The sequence below is a fragment of the Vidua macroura genome, chromosome 2, assembly GCF_024509145.1.
Source record: "Vidua macroura isolate BioBank_ID:100142 chromosome 2, ASM2450914v1, whole genome shotgun sequence".
Classification (NCBI taxonomy): domain Eukaryota; kingdom Metazoa; phylum Chordata; class Aves; order Passeriformes; family Viduidae; genus Vidua; species Vidua macroura.
The window spans coordinates 40041412-40056301 of NC_071572.1; the positions used below are offsets into that span (position 1 = coordinate 40041412).

A 14890-nucleotide genomic window follows, 5' to 3' on the forward strand; every position below is an offset into this window, starting at 1 on the left:
GTTGCTTCTAAACAAAGCAGGCACACAGTCATGAACTTGACATTTTCATCCTTCTTACAATGAAGTGTGAGTCTTGCAATTACTAGGACTAGTTAGCAGTTAGGGAATACAATGTATACTATTTAGGAATTTAGGAGGCTTATGGCTCTGTTCTCATCTCTCTGAAGTACATAAGATGGGGAAATGGATAAAAACCAACTACCTATGAAGCCATCAGGTCTTCTAAGTTAAGGAAAAAAGAAGATTTTTTTTTTTAATGGAAGACAATGTAATGGAAAAAAAAGTATGCATATGAGTATTCAATTTTTTAAAAATCTTTCCCCCCCAGTTAGTAAATTCTAAGCATGTAGAACCAGCAAAGCAGCCAAATGCAATATTGCTTTAAGGAAAATAAATAGTATGTTACCACAGCCCTCTGCCTGCAAAGTGACTCTGACTTTTTGCATGTTCTGCAAAAATAAGATACCCTTTAGGCAGCTCTCTTAATGGATTCATTCAGTAAGGAGCCTTCAACGTTGTATTCATCAAAAAATTAGTGGCTCTCTCAGTAACTCAGTACTGCCAGGAAGCAGAGAACCTCTGTTAATGCATATAAGGCACAGTGACACCTTACTGAATTCCTGTAGTAAAGTCAGGCTTGCTTCAAGGGTCCTAAAATGATCTGAAGTACATAAATGAACTCCTTATTAAAGACAGTTTTTAAAAACAAGGGTGACCCTTTAAAGCATTCATAGTCTCACAGGCCTCTAACATCTAACAGAACAGAATCCAGGCCCCACTAACATTTCTGGTATTTTACTCCCCTATTTTGTCTCTAGCATACCCAAGAAATTCCAAGATATGTTTCTGCTATCATCCTGCAGCTCAAAAGCCAGACATACTAACCAAAATAGGTCATCATGCCTTACTACCACAGATAAAATGACTAAGCATATGATCACAAAAGGGATCCTTGAGATTATTAATCACAAACTGCTTCAGCTTGGCATAAAAATAATGAGTAATTACACTTCAAGAAAGCAAATGTATTTAATATTTCCTGTATCATGGAAGACAGCAGTGAGATAAAAATTATTAAAATTCAGAAGAGAGACTGACAGATCTAATGCCAGTGGTCCAGTAAGTAGGTTATTCATAATCTTTCTGGAGAGCCAGCTGCCAGGAAGAAAAACCCCTTCACTGTGAGCCCTCCTGAAGTGCTCTGTCCCAAAGGTTCCCTGCTCTAGAAACAGACAACCCAGGGCAGAGAAAAAGCTTCCCAGGGAACAGAGGAGACTGACACAGCTGAGCAGCAAGAGAGCAAACTATCTGCAGAATAATGAAGTGTGGGAGCATGTAAGGGATGTGGTCTGCAAGGTGAGTGGGAAGATTAAAAATTTAGGAAGAAACTAGAGCAGTTTGAAACAGACCAGTTTACCAGCAGGAAAGATTCCCAACAGTAAGATCACAAACTGTGAAGCAGACTTTTCTTTTCCTTTTAATGGAAGTCATGGTATTTCAGACATCTGAAAGATGCCTGAACAAAAACTTGAGTCCTTATAGGGAGCACCCTTGAACTAGATTATGGATACAAAAAAGCCCATTGCCAAGATCCTTACTAACACTGACTCCAGTCTGTAGTTACCTAAAACTTGTCCTTTAGTCAATCACTGAAAATACAGCTCTGCAGGCAATGGAATCATCGCAAAGCTCGTCCTACAAATCACTGAAAAAAATTAAGCAGGTAATATCAAGGGTAATTACCATTCAGAATGTAAGGGTCTGTCCATTACAGAGTAAAAGGTAAGTGTTTACTGATCAAAGTGTCTCATGTTAAACGACAGAAAAAGATATTGAGTTGTAAATCCATAGGGGGAAAAAAAGATTATTTCTCTTTATGGAAAAAACTACTGAAATAAATAAGTATCTAAATAAATCAAATCATTAACAGTCATATTCTTTTAACAGTTGGTAACTGTCTCAAAAAGAAGTGCATTTTTATCATACTTACAGAACAAAGTGTATGTAGAACTTACACAACAAAAGAACAGAATTTTTAAAAAACGTTAAATTTGCATCTTGTGATGATCACAAAGAACATTTTTAACTGACTGTTTTCAGCCACAGGGGAGGAAAAAAAGGCTTTAAAACATCCATTAAGGTAACTGTCCGAATCTGGGCTTGCCATTTGCAATCTAAATTGTACCAATCACATACAAGATCTGTTACACTTAAAGGCTTCATGCCAAAAAGACTATAGTTTTATTGGGCCATCAAAATGCGAGATGAGCTTCCAAGGATGTGCATTCCTTCCTTACTGTTAAGAAAGCTGTAGGACTAATGGAAAAAGAGTATTACTCAAAACTTACATACTTATACTTTTGTTGAAAATATAAACAAATTGCTTATTAGTTCCAGGACTCTATGTCAGAAGAAGCTGTGGCTATAAGCTTACTGAAACTTACAAAACATACACAGTGTGTCCTTCCACTACATTTACCTTATCAGTGGAAATTATGAATACTACAGATATTAAGGATAAACATGATGGAATGCTGTCACAGATAGTAACTGCATTAAAAAAAAAGGAGTTGAGAAATAAAAACATGAATAGAATTCAAGCAGGAAAACAAGTTAATACTGAACAAATAATCAATATAGGCAGATTTGGAGAAAACCAAATAATCCTTAACACCTGAAAAAAGTAGCATCAGTAACATCCAATTTTCATTAATGGAATTATTCCGATGGCAAACTCTTCTCCCCCTATTTATAGTAGAAAAGCCATAGATTCATTAATTTCTAGTGATCAAATACATTTCCCTAATCAGCCTTACAATGGCAACAGTATGGTTTGTTCTGGTTGGGTTTTTTAAAATAAAATGTTATTAAAACTAACAGAGGAGGAATTGTCCTTCCCAGGTATGCCAACAGCAGCACACATGACATACAGAAATAGAATCCCAGAACCTCAGTTTTCATCAGGTTTTTTCTTTTACCCCGAAAGAAATTCAGCCTTATTAATGAATCTGAAAAAAATCCCACAAATCCTGCTAAAACACAAAGAGTCTATGAGTATGGGAATTTCATGAAGAGGGAAGAAGGGGAACTAAAGGGTGGACAAAAGAAACTGGCACAAAGAAATGGGTTACTGTTTTTCCCTCTAACATGAACTCATTGCATACTGGGTAAGGATAATCCCCCGTGACATTCCATGCATTCAAAGGTCAAGACTTTTACTTTTCAACTGTCCCTATCACATGTTATTCCCTGAAGAAAACAGTCTGAAGCTGTCCCATAGCACAGACACTCTCAAACGTGAGGGTTAAGGATTCTAGCCCTGCACAGTGAAATATTGCACCAGGCACACCACAGCCCTCAAGGAGGCCAGATGAGCACACAGCACAATTAAACAAGAAGTACAAACAATAAACACAGAACCAAGAGCTTCTAGAGGCTATTCCAAAGTCTGTTTCAAAATAGCAGAGAGATGCTACTAACGCAGTCTTATTCACTGTATTTAAAGTACTCTTTTCACCTAAGTTGTTGTGCGACTTTAAAATAAAAGCAGAGCTTCTCTCTCTTGGTGTTGGAAGAGCATCTGTGGAATACAAGACTTGCACGACTGGGAAAGCACACAGCCAAGTGGAACCCCTGTGTCTCCATGATCAGCTACAGAGGAAACACTCCAGCCACTGCACCAGATACTAAAAATCTTTCTCAAACACAAATATATATATATATATGTATGTAAGATACAGCCCTGAAAACAAGCACCTGGGCTGTTGCTATTGCTCCCCATAGTCCTCTAGACCACGAGCAATTTGATTAAACTTCCTCAACAAGACAGCACTAAATAAACACTGTAAATTAAACAAAACTATGCTGATGATCTAGTTGCAATTACTTCCAATTGATTTGAGTCTTTATTGTTCCCTCAAGCTTTAAACATTGTAGACAAAGAAAGGATCAGGCCTTACTGGAGGAATACCAAAGAAGGAGTTATGAAACTTTCTTTAAACACATTCAAAAGCAACCAGACTAGCTTGTCCTCCTGACAAAATTGCAATTAAATTTAATCTGGAAGCTTAGTGAAAAAAAACAGGCTACTCCAGGGTTTTCTATAAACAAGCAAGTTAATGCTTACAGTAAACTCACTCACTGGTTAACATACATACATACAAATCAGAAATTGCTACAATATATTTTATTTCACAAGTTACACACTGCCAAAAGACTTTAGGAAACTTCTACCCAGCCGGTTCAATACAATCCAGCTCTCAGGCATTTCAGACTCTTCTGAATTGAACCAAACTGTCACCTGATTGCAAAAGGACCATTTGCACAGTAGTGCAGTGGGTTTGCTTACTGTGATACAAATACTCCATGAGAAAACAAAAGCAGATATTCTTACTCCACTCCTGGAAATTCCTCTGCAGAACAATCCTGGAGTAACCTGCTGATTTTAAAACATCCTCTTAGATCCTGAGATACATACATACACACACACACACACACAAACATATATATATTATATATAATAATGTTGGTTTCATAATTAATTTTCAGATATTAATTTCATGAATACACTCAATCTCCTTGTAAGAGCTAGAGCTATTATTCTGATTAATTTTCTCTTCCATGTCTCCAAATCACATTTTCCTTGCCAAGCTGGAACCATTCTCAGATCACCTTTTTTCTGAAATTCTTTCTTCACTGAGATTAGCCCAAAAACTGCCAGAGATACAAGGATTCAAAACTTCTAGACACATTTTACATTTTTCGGCAGACATTTTTTAGCTGTACAGCTACTATTTTCCCTTCATGGCATACATCCAAGCATCAGTTCCAATCCTGGTGTGCTTTTAAGTGGAAAGAACTTTGTTCAGGTTAGAGGAGGCATTTTGTTTTGACAAAAGCAGGCAGAAAAGTACAATACAGACCCTTCCTCAGATTTTTTCCATTGAATTACATTTACACCAGAATTAAAATTTTTTGAGCTTTCTTGACAGACAGACATCTCAACCCGCAACTAAAAATATCGTCATATCACAATGATCACACAGAAAATTCAAATACAAAGATGAAGAGGCATATCTAGCTCTCTGTTGTTTTTTTTTTTTTCTTTACATGACAGAGGAAGAGAAAAAATGTAATTCTGTTATATCCATCTATTGTGGTACACGCTCAAACAGCTCACCATCTCTACAGCTAACTATTCCAGCTTTTAACAGGTTATTCTTTCTCTGTGTATTGGCTGTTCTTGTTATATCACCTATTTTCTGCTTTAAATATTTCAAATAATAACATAATGTATATATGTTCAAACATTATTCTCACTTTTGAGGAAAAGAACTTTGAAAGAAAATTTAATAGTTTTATGTACTGCCCAAAGAAATTCCACTAACAGATTTGAGGGAGTCAAAACAACCCTAGCAAATACCCAATTAAGAACCATATTGTCTTCAGTTTTAATGCTTTCAGATATATGTCTGAATTGTCTTGAATATATAAACTGTTGGGTTGTTAGGGTTCCTTTAAAGCAGAGAAAATGAAAAGGTCACATATCCTGGTTCCAGAAAATGAAAATTCTTCTGAGCTCCCTCTTCTCATCAGTTGTAGAAAAATATACACACACCCTACTCCATCACAACGATGATCTGATTTTTCAGTCATACACTTGCAGCATGCTGCTATTAGTCCCTAGCTCGCCTCCATCATGTTCATGCTCTTCTTTCAGGAAGACAGGAATGGCTTCCCTGTGTAGGGTTTTCTGAAGCAGAGAGCTACCATCAAGTGTTTTTTGCTTGTCCATTGCTTCAAATGATCCTTGAAGCGTTATTACAACTAGAAACTGCTCCAGTGGTTCCTCTGGTGCCTCAGTGTGCACACACTGCACACAAAATTAAGGGACAAATTCTTGAGTCCAGGGCATTGCCCAGCAGATAATTTTTTGGTTCAGAACGTGAAATAGTCCTTGATTTGCACTTAAAAAGCTGGACAGCTGGAGTTAAAAATCATGCAGATATCCAGCTCCTGTATCATCACTTTGGTACTTCATTAGATAAAGTCACACTACTTCACAGCTCCAGGAAGCATTCCCAGATAACTGTGGGAAACTGAGCTTGGTGTCAATATGGGCAAGGTTTTTGATGAAGATTTCACTTTCTGAACAGGCTTCATTAGTGCCACATTTATTTCCTGCCCCAGAGAGCCACCACGTAAAAGTGCTCACACGTGGTGACCGACAGAGCCAATAACCACTGGTTTCCACACAAGCGATGGATGCTCTTCCCTCAGCCTCCATGGGGTGAAAAGCCAGCGTGGTTGGCTCCACCACACACTCCCTGTCCTGCCAGACCCCTCTCCTGACACTGTCCTATTTACTAATTTGCTAATTAGATGGCAGGAGGCTGCATTAGCTCCGGGCAGCTCCTGTGTGGCCACCCAGCCACACACGTGCCACAGGGACAGCTGACAGGCAGCACAGGTGACCTCCAGCAACAGCTGCAGTGATCTGAGTTCTCTCCTCTACCCACCACTCACTTTTTAATTAAGCTTCACTGTTTGCCTAGCATGGCTGAAGCTGCCTACCAGTTTACTGAGGTACAGACAGAGAACACACACAAACAAAGGTGCAGCACTACTGTTCAAGCCTTAATTGCAAACAGTATGAAAGAAAGTACTGAGATGGAAAAGCCTACCCCATAAAGTTACCACCAAAAGCTTCTCCTCTCTCCCAAGTGTGTTTAGAAATGCTTCTCGTAGAGGCTCACTTCCGACTCACATGTTTTAGGCAAATGGATCCTATACCCTTGGAATTGTGTCATTTGTGACCTATCTCACAGTATTCAAACATTACTATTAAAAGCAGAGCTGTGGGCAGCACTTAATTAGAATGCCTTTTAAAACATTTTTTACATTCAAATGGTAAAGCCACTTGCTCTTCTCTCCACTGCAATACTATCACACCATCTGCTTTGTCTTTTATTTATTTGCTATTGAGACATTTTGAGGGTATTTTCTGCTAGCTTCAAGTTTAACATTCATTGACTACACATTGTAGATACACTTTCCTTTTTGCTCATTTTATGCTTTTTTTAATGGTTTCTAGTATTTTCTCTTTCATAGTACTGAAAATTATGATCAACATTTCAAAGGACACAGGAGGGTAAAATGGCACTCTGCACCAAAACATTAAACAATATCATTTTCCACATTACACCAATCAATTCAGCCAAAATGGCTAATGAATAACACAGGCTACAATGGCATAACCATACAGTTATCTTCCCACATGCACCAACTGATGCCTCTGTTTAAAAAGCACTATTGAATGTTTAATGTGTTAAAGGCAAACACAATGGCTTTAGGTCTTAAAAACACAGTGTAAAACAGATTTTCAAGAGGAATTCCCACCATTATAAGATAAGAGCTGAGGTCTTCAAATTCAAAAAGAATGAGTATTTGCCAAGGAGACTAATCTCAGAGATTCACGCAAAGTTTAACTTCTAAAATGTACGGGGACTATTGAGTTCGTAAAATTATATATACTCTTCATTTTCTAAAAGCTACAGCAACTGAATACCCCCTTTCCATTCCTCCCTTTAATATTTTCTGTATTTTTAAGAGCCTGAACACTAAAAATTTCCTGGAAAATAGGAAACTCCCGAGGGGAAATAAAAAAAAAAAAAAAAACCACAGCATAATTTCTGTAGATTCTTACTTTTACAAGAGCTTTACCTTCCTTTTTAGCTTGAATGTTTGAGAAAATAACCTCAGGCAGGAGAAACTAAACAAATCCTACTTTCCCTTAATCTGAAAAAGACACTGCTATTATACAGAGCAATAGCTGGCCAGAGACTTCTCAGTTGTAATCGCTGTTACTACAATCATAAGACTGTAGAGAATTAACAAAATAAAACCAAACCAAATTAAGTTAACTTTGATGGTAAGTCACAAGCAACAGCAAACTCCAGAATAATTGGAAATATGAGAGAGATGGACAGAAAAAAAAAAAACTTAATCCCCAAACAACATCCCATCCTCTCCATAATCACAGGAAAATCAGGGTGGCCAGGGAAATGCTCAAAGTCTGTCTGATACCTGCTGTGATCCCAGAGCCTCTGAATTATGTGAAGCCCTCTTCCAACTGAGCAGTGCAATCATCACATCCTCTTTTCCTCTTAGAAATTTAAGATTTATGTTCACTGATTTACTAATGGAAGGTACAACACCTCCTTTTTAAGTAGCATTAAAGTCTGCTTGGGATTTCTGCCTCTCTTTGCGCAATAATACATTTTAAACCTGACTTGTAATGAAAAAAGGCAACTATGGAAGATTGCTATTTCATATCATGTAATGGTATCCTTCCCCTCCCCTGAACTTTCAGGCCAAAATCAATGCCAACAAACCTGCTGAACAGGAAGCCTAATTATTCTAACATGTGCAACCGAAGTGATAGGGAGTTTCTCAGTAAAACTGATAAGGAGAGACATGAAAGACTAATGAGCAGCCTGCTGGTGCTCCATTGCTAGGCTAGCAAAGGTCCCCATGGAACACCTTTAGTATTGTTCAGTGGAGAGACAGAGGCTGGGACACATCCAAAAATAACACTCAGAGATTGAAGGAGTGAACACATAACATCTGCAGCTCAGGTTCTTAATCAGGCACAGAAATAAATTATTTGAAAGAATGTAACCATCAGAAAAATGCCCAATGTGGTGCAGAAAGAGCCAATTAAACACACTCAGGTTACTGAGCAGATAGACCCTTCGTGCTGTCAGAATACACTGACAGATGTCTTCTTGATCCATGTCTGCGGTGCAAGTGACTGAAAATAAAGGCCCTTGATTAAGGAGTCACCAGTATTATTAGTGACCAGTGATCAAACTACTGGGCCTGCAATAATCAGGCGTGAAAGATGCAGAAAGGCCAGTCAGTGATGGCCAGCAGAAGCAGCAGCCTCAGATCAGAAAAGGAAACATCCAACAATATCCAACTCCCTCCTGTTACTGCTAGCATTTCCAGTTTACCAGTGAGTCATCTTTTGACTGACAAAAATGTGTCTTCTTCCCCAGCAATGTTTTGTGCAAGACAACCCAGGTGCCCGAGTAGCTTGTCCCTGAGGCAGCAATGCTATATTCCCCTCTGTACACAGAGCACAGTGCCTGAGCTCGAGCACAGTTGTTTCAAACGAGGACGGCTTGATACTGGTATCTCTGCTCAGAAAGTCACAGCTTTTCCCTAGATAAAAGTGGCTGTGTGACACATCTCCTGCTGCTGAATTTCTGTAATATTTTGTGTATGATACACCTCAATACCTGGTGTTATGGAAATAGATGCTCTGGGGAGACCCAATAGAGACTCTGGGGAGGAGGGGAACGTCCACTTTGGTTGCACAACTTTTCACTTTTGTTACCCCTAACGAGGGAGAGAACTTGAAACAGCAATTTAGAGAGCCTTACAAGACTGCAGGATTACATGTCAAATGGGAGAGTAACAGCTTCTTAACATATTTCCATTATGGCAAATTCAGTTACCCTGCAAGGTCCAAACCATTAATTTCTCCCCACCCTAGGACAGCATATTTGGAAGGAAATGGGGATTGAAGTCATTGTTAACATTGCTACTCATTTGATAAATGGGTAGCATGGGTCAGCAACCTCCAGTGCTGATGCCAAAAACCTGATTTTAATGGTAAGCACCAGAGCAAAGCATAGGCGAGGCATCACCAGCAAGGGAAGCAGGATCTCAGAGACAGAGCCTCCCACTTTCCAGGGAGCTTTTACCACTACACCCAATTTATAACCTGGGGAAGACAATGTCTGCAAACACCATCCCTGCCTTACATCAAAATATCACCCAACCCTCCCAGTTTTCCTCGTGCCTAATAACAAACTGGTATTGTACAAACATCTTCTCCTGAAAACCTCAGTACCTAGATTTCATGGCTTGGAAAGTTTTTTTCTCCATATTCTACAGTGACACAAAACCAGATTTTGTTGTACAGACTTCACTGCGTAACACTGAAGGGCACACTACAAAAATCAGTTCCCACACGAGATCAACAGAAAACAGAACTTTGACACCGTCCTGAACTTCACCAACAAATCTTCATTTTATTTGAGTACCAGCTAACAGAGACACCATTCTTTTTTTTTCTTTAAGTTCTTTTTGACAACCAAGCATGAGGAACAATTTCCTCCATTTATATTTCCAGAATAAAGGAAAAAGAAATGTAGTTGCAAAGGATCATCCCTGCTTCTCAAATCCCCCAAAAGGCATATCATATTTTCCTTTCTCATAATATTTAATCAAATTTACTTCATTACAGACAAGGTCAGAAAGCTCATCATGCTGCAATTGATGACAAATAAGATAGCGCCCACAACCCACAAAGACTGACCTAACTGTCTAATTTGCCAACATTTCTACAGGCCAAATTTACTGACATTTTGCACAAATTCAAAGCTGACTTGAGCTTGATGACCTTTTATACCTCTGTAATTAGTCTTCTGTGCCTTTACAACCAGAAAAACAAGCCGTTCCTTTACTCGCCTGAGTTCAGTGGTCCATCCGTAAATTAGAAACTTCAGCATCTACTCAGCCAGTCAAAAAAGTACACACAAAAAAAAGGAAAAATATAGAGAAAGAGAATACACAAACTGTAACCTTTCAAAGTCAAGAAATTGAGTCTGGAAAGGGCCTTTTAAGATAAACATGCCAATTTCTAAAAGAAGAAACAGAAAAAGCAGAACTAGTTGGTGGACCAAAATTCAATAAACAGCATTTTAAGCATGCTTTTCTAAAAAAGCCAATATAAAATAAGGGCACTGGCACAGACAAGAACCATGAAAAAACAGTTGGGGTAATAAAATTAAACCAGAAACCAAACCCAGTAAGCTTAGTCCCTAATGCTAACAGTGCAGCACAAAAAGTACAAGGCTAATACATTGATTCAGCACTAGAGTTTAACCAAGATTAGAAACGCAGAGGTTTAACTGCTGAAAGCATCCACTGAGAGCTTCATTTATGTATATAATCAGGGTTTGTAACCCAATCCTACAGTTACAAAAAATGCTTCCTAAATATGAATGTAAGCTTAAAAAGATGAGTTGAGTCAACCCTCTGGAAGTTCTGGATCAAGATCCCCGCTGCAGTCAGCAAGATGCAGATCTGCTTTTCCCCAAATGGAGCAGAGGGGAGGCCAAGGACAGAGCACTGCCCTGCACTTCAAATTCCAGTCTGGGGAAACAGGGAAGGACAATCACTAACAAGCAAGGAACAGCCAACATTGTTCTCTTTTATCTTGTAAAACCTGAGGGGACGTGCTCAGGTGGCCATGAGCACTCGATTCTTTAGCGCTGGGATTTCTCTGCCCAACAACCAACTTGTCCCTGCAAACACTATGAAAACGATACGCTCCTGTGGACCACCTTCCCTGACTTCATGCCCTAACACATCACAGTTTGGGAGTATCCACAGCAGTCAGTCTCTTTAAGAAAAGCATGCCCAAGAGCAAGTAAAGACTTAATGTAAGGATATTTCAAACCAGAGAAGCATTTCTTTTGCATAGCTCCATCACAAAGCATACATTATCTAAAAAGCTGCCAGAACTGGCAGCCTTGTATTCATCAATGTCAACATTTTTTATATATTTTCTTTTTAGAAGTGCTGCTAATTATCTTCATACATGATTTTTTTTTTTACGTGGAAGTTTGGTTTTTTTACTAAGTTTAATTAATCTAAAAATCAGCAGGGAAAATTTACTGAGCAACTCTATAAGTTCAGAATTCTCCATCTGAGTTTTAATGCAGAAATACATCTCATAGGGCAAGTCTTTCTTTTTCCTGTTTCAAATCATCACATTTAAGTGGTGTTTCCCCTTAGGTCATTTATCTTCCACAATTTCATTTCAGAAAGTTTGGTTACAAGTAGCATGTTTAAAGGTATTGATTACAAAATGACTAATGAACTCTGTCAACCTGGGGGAAAAAAAAAAGGAAAAAATCCAATCTGAAGTCCAGCCATTAAATAAAAGTCAAGCTTGGATATTACTTATTCAATTTCATACCAACTTTTGACTTTTTGCAGTTCTATGTTGCTGTTTGTTGAATATTTTGCCCACTTTCCTAGTGTGTTTGGTTATTTCAAAAAACAGAGTGCAAAAAACCAGTAATCTAATTGACTGCACAAGATAGTGCAAAAAAAAACAAGTTGAGAAATAGTTTTCTAGCCCTTCCCATGATGACAAACTGGCCCTACTGCCAACTACCCCTTCCACAGGGATCCGCAGTTCTACATTTGAAACTAATTCCATGGGGATAAAAGAATTTGCACCATGTTTGGACCAATACAGCCACGTCTAAGCTTTCAAAAATAGCCATCGTAATTCAATATATTACATATAACCCCTCATCTTTGTTATTTGCAAAGGAAAGGAGAGTCTGCCAAATCCTGGAGCAAAACCGTATCTAAGAGAATGAAGTTCTGAATTGAAAAGCACAAACATTTGGCGAGACTCCTGAGGCACAAGAGTTGTTACCCTTTGCTGAGCACGGACACTTCTGACACTGGAAAAGGCCAGGGCAAAAATGAGTATCTCTCATTCGGCCTCACCAAGAGCCCGGCCCTTCATGTGCATGGCAGGGTAAGCACGAGCAACGCAGTGAGCTCTGCACACACAGCTCCCGTCCTGTCCTGTCCTCTCCTGTCAGCCAGCCCCAGCTTCGAGACCCCAGCAGGTCGGACACGTGAGGCACAGCTAAGAGGATTTCGGACTTTCCTGGGAAACAGGAGCATTTCAAAAAGGCTCAGATCCACCAGTTACCTAGATATCACAATTCTCACATAAACATCCAAAAGTAGAGGAAAGAGATATCTTAATTCAAAGATAACTTCTGGGGCTTTTCTTAACTGACCTCCTCCAGAATTTTATTTTTCTTGGCTTGATTCCAACATCAGCTGCTTGCTGTGAATTGGAAGCAATGTGGAGCAGGAGTCAAGGTATCTGAGGGATATGAATAACAGAACAGCTGATCGATGCTGTTCTTTTAGAGCAATCACCTTCCCACTCTCGAGGGACAGATCGCTTTGAAGGTAACCCAAGTAAGAAGGCTGTGGCCGAAAAAGATAGGCTACACAGTAATTTCATGCCAGCAATCAAGCAAATCCGCCAACTTTAAATCAACTCCACGGAGTTTACGCGTGCTTTAAAAAGAGAGAAAGCAGCCGTATCACAAAAACTAAGTAGGCCTACCGCACATGAGATCCCGCTCTGGAAATAAACTGCAGTTTACGCTAAACTTTGCCCAGCGGTTCCCGCCTCTCTGCGGCTGATCATAACGAAAAGAAGGCAACGCTCGGTTTGAAACCGGCGAACTCGCCAGCTTGGACACGGGCAAGGTGATGGCAGAGGTGCCGAGGGCACCAGGCTGGAGGCATCTCTACGTACTCTGCATGGGAAGGAGAGAGGGAGGAAGGGAGAACGGGACGGCTGCAACCACTAAGGAAACCCGAGGTGGTGGCCCTGACCAGGAGCGAGCGGGAGCCCGTCCCGTCCCCGCCGGGCCGGCCCGAACCGAGGCGGGAGGAAGGCGCTGCCCTCGCACGCCCCCGGGAGCGGCACCTCCCCGCCGGCTGCCGGCTGGGCTAAACCCTTCCCCGGGCCGCCCCTACAACTCCGCCCGGCACCTCACGTCCCTCCAGGGCTCCCGCCCCGCCACCGGGACCGGGGGCCGGGTCCCAGCTCGGGGCGAAACAAAAGGCATGGAGCTGCGCGGCCGCCCTCGCCGCCGCCCGGACTGCGCCCGGCCGCGATAGCCCGGGGACGCGGGGAAGGGCGAGCGGTCCGGGCGCCGCTCTGTGCAGAGCCTGCCCGCGGATTACCCGCGGTAATGGGATTACGCGGGGCCGAGCGGGGTGTCCGCCGGGCTGTCACCGCCCGAGGAGGGGGCGGCGGTGCCGGGGGCGGCGCTCGGGGCCGCCGGCTGCCGGCCGCCCCGCGGGCGGGTCCCGCCGCTCGCTCCGCAGCCCCGGCCGCGGTGCCCGGCGGGGCGGGCGCCACCCGCCGCCGCTCCCGCCCGGCCCCATTGTTTGCCGTGTGCCGCCCTTACCGTGCGCGGGGCTGGGGCGGCGTGGGCTCCCGCCGGCTCTCCTCGCTGCGGCTGGTGCAGGGGCAGTCGCGCTTGGCCGCCGGAGGTCCGAGCCATTAAAAGCTCCGCGGGGAGGAGGAGAAGGCGGCGGCAGGAGCGGCGGCGGCAGGGAGAGGAGGACAGCCAGGGGCTCGCAGGAGCAGGGTCGCCATGTCCGGCTTGGCAGCGGGGGGAGCCCACCGGGCCGGCGCGGAGGAGAAGGGCGGCAGGCGGCGGCGGAGGGGTCGGTCTTGCTGCCGCCCGCGGACCGGGGGAGCGGGAACTGGACGCCGCTCGCCGCCGCTCTGCCGCGGCTGCACCTCCCTCCCCTAACCCTGCCCCCTCCCGGAGGGGGAGCCGCCGGCGGGAGGAGGCGGCCGAGAGCCCCCTCCAGCGTTCGCGGGCGGCGGCGGCCGCTCGGATCGGCGCTGCTGGCGGCGCAGCGAGCGGGGTGCCCGCCCCGGCCGTGGTACCCGGGCAGCCCGAGCTGGAGAGAGGCGGAGGCGCGGCGACCACCACCCTGCGCCGCTGCGGTGCCGGGTGGGGGGCTCCAGATATCCCCATTCTCCTCTGCCTCCTCCTCCCGGGCAGCAGAAGGGACGAACAGTGCCCAGGTGGCCGCGGTGTACGGGAAGGGTTAAAGCCGGCTGCAGCCCTGGGGCAGTGAGAGGGGGAGGCCCCGAAGGTCACTGTTCCTTCCTGTGGGTTTTGGGGACCATCGGGCGAAGGCGGCCAGCAGGACACCCCGCAGGAGGGCTGCGCCCTGCCGCCCTTCC

The 14890-nt window shown here is 42.9% G+C and overlaps 1 protein-coding gene across 6 annotated transcripts in view; it reads right to left on the reverse strand.

Annotated features, from left to right (window-relative positions):
- FARP1 (FERM, ARH/RhoGEF and pleckstrin domain protein 1) overlaps window positions 1-14331 on the reverse strand; it is a 200847-nt gene extending 186516 nt beyond the window's left edge. For 5 of the 6 annotated variants that reach the window (XM_054003333.1, XM_054003323.1, XM_054003316.1 and 2 more), the window contains exon 1: window positions 14097-14331. The gene's annotated coding sequence lies outside the window, so the exon portion shown is untranslated. Of the gene's footprint in view, window positions 1-13240; window positions 13309-14096 lie in introns of those variants that run through there. The other variant, XM_054003300.1, reaches the window with a different exon arrangement.
- Between the last annotated feature and the right edge of the window lie 559 nt (window positions 14332-14890).